Source organism: Arachis ipaensis, chromosome B03, assembly GCF_000816755.2.
Source record: "Arachis ipaensis cultivar K30076 chromosome B03, Araip1.1, whole genome shotgun sequence".
In the NCBI taxonomy this organism is placed as follows: Eukaryota; Viridiplantae; Streptophyta; class Magnoliopsida; order Fabales; family Fabaceae; genus Arachis; species Arachis ipaensis.
Genome location: NC_029787.2, coordinates 49,602,875 through 49,605,434, shown reverse-complemented (window position 1 = coordinate 49,605,434; position 2,560 = coordinate 49,602,875).

Here is a 2,560-nt window from a genome sequence, read left to right as displayed (position 1 = left end):
ACTTCTTCTGATTCAACAGGTTAACTCTGGACAAACTTTTGTGTCCTTGCTAAAGGTTAAGATATTGGGACTAAACAAAAATAGTTAAGTTGTTGAATAATCTGTTTGATTGCTTGGAACTAGACAAAAACTCCAAATGGACATGTGAAGGCAGTTTTCTCTTGGTCCTTGGGATCCACTACGATTTGATTATACCCAGAATATCCGTCCAAAAAGCAGTAATAGGCATGGCCGGCTAACCTTTCCAGCATCTGATCAATGAATGGGAGAGGGAAATGATCCTTCCTGGTGGCATCATTCAATCTTCTATAGTCTATGCACATCCTCCACTCAGTCACTGTTCTAGTAGGGATCAACTCATTCTTTTCATTAGTGATGACCGTCATTCCTCCCTTCTTTGGTACAACTTGAACCGGGCTTACCCATGGGCTGTCAGATATTGGGAAAATTATCCCTGCATTCCACAACTTCATTACTTCCTTCTGGACAACTTCCTTCATTGTGGGATTTAACCTTCTTTGCGGTTGGACCACTGGTTTGGAATTATCTTCCAATTACAAAATCTGCTGGGAAGATAAACTTCTCAACCTTCACCAACAGATTCTCCACAATTCCATTGGGTGTCTTGATTGATCTGTCAGCCATGACTAGCGACATCCTGGTGGGTTTAAGTTCTTCTATGGCAAGTTTTCTCATCATTGAGAGAGGCATTAGATTGATGCTGGCACCCAGGTCACAGAGAGCCTTGTTGAGAATTATCTTGCCAATAATGCATGAGACTACAAAGCTTCCCGGATCCTTAAGTTTTGGTGGAATACCCCGTTGGATCACAGCACTGCATTCCTCGGTGAGTAATATGGTTTCCCTTTCAAGCCAACTTCTTTTCTTGTTGATAAGATCCTTCAGAAATTTGGAATATAGAGGCATTTGCTCAAGTGCTTCAGCCAAGGGAATATTAATTTCCAGCTTCTTAAAAATCTCAAGGAATTTGTGAAAATGCTGGTCTTTAACCTCTTTGTTGAACCTCTGGGGATATGGCAGTGGAGGTGTGATGCTCTTTCCTATTTGCTGCTGTCCCTGAGCTACTTCCTTTGAGCTATGTGGCTGGTTGTCCTTCTCTTTGAGTTTCTCAGTGTCTTTGTTTGGCATCACAACTTGCTCTTTAGCCTCATCTACCTTTGCTTGATTCTCATCCTCCATTGGTTCTTTGGTGTTCTCTGCTTGCTTCCTTGTAGTGTCATTGTTGCTTATCAATGTTCTCCCACTCCTTAATTGTATTGCCTTGCATTCTTCCTTGGGATTTGGAATTGTGTCACTGGGCAGTGAGTTTGAAGGTCTCTCAACAGATACTTGCTTGGAGAGTTGCCCCATCTGTCTCTCTAGGCTCTTCAGGGAGGCTTCCTGATTCTTGGCTACCATTTCTTGGTGTTTCAGCATTTTGTCTATCATGGCCTCCAAGTGAGTGATTCTTTGGGCTTCAGGTGATACTTGAGGTGGGTTATGAGATGTGGGTGGTGGATGGTAGGCATTTTGGTTGGTGGGTTGGTTATTAGGTTGGTATTGGTTGAGGTTGGGGTAGTTGTTTTGAGGTTTTCTGTAGGGGTTTTGGTTAGTCTGCTGCTGGTTGTGATTTTGGTTGCTTCTTGGGTTGTGTTGGTTTGAGTTCCTCTGCCATGGTTGTTGGTTTTGGGTATGGTTATCTCCCCATCTGAGGTTTGGGTGGTTCTTCCAGGATGGATTGTATGTATCACCATACACTTCATTTGGTCCTTGGTTGTGCATATACTGTACTTGCTCTTGTTGTTGTTCTTCTTGAGTTTCTTCACTCTGTCCCCATGTGGTTGATGATTGGCTAGTGTTGACTGCTGCAACTTGGAGACTATCAATTCTCTTGGCCATTTGCTCAAATTGTTGCTGAATTTGCTACTGCATCATCTTGTTTTGAACTAGGATTGAATCCACTCCTTCTAGCTCCATTACTCCTCTCCTTTGTGATGGTTGGCGGCCTCTTTGATGAGCAAAGAAATACTGGTTGTTGGACACCATATCAATGAGTTCTTGAGCCTCTTCTGCAGTTTTCATGAGTTGCAAGGAACCTCCAGCTGAATGATCCAGAGCTTCCTGGGATTTCAGTGTTAAGCCTTCATAGAAGTTTTGAAGCTTCTCCCACTCATTAAACATGGCAGGGGGACATTTCCTGATCAGAGCCTTGTACCTCTCCCATGCTTCATAGATGGGTTCGGCCTCCATTTGTGTAAATGTTTGTACCTCAGCCTTTAACCTTATAATCCTCTGAGGTGGATAAAATTTTGCAAGGAACTTAGTTACCAAATCATCCCAGTTGTTGATGCTGTCCCTTGGAAACGATTCCAACCATTGAGTGGCCTTGTCCCTGAGAGAAAATGGGAATAGCATCAGTTTGTAACTGTCAGGGGGCACTCCATTAGTTTTGACAGTGTTGCATATCCTCAAGAAAGTCGATAAATGTTGATGTGGGTCCTCAAGTGGTCCTCCACCAAAAGAGCAATTGTTCTGAACCAAAGTGATGAGTTGTGGCTTG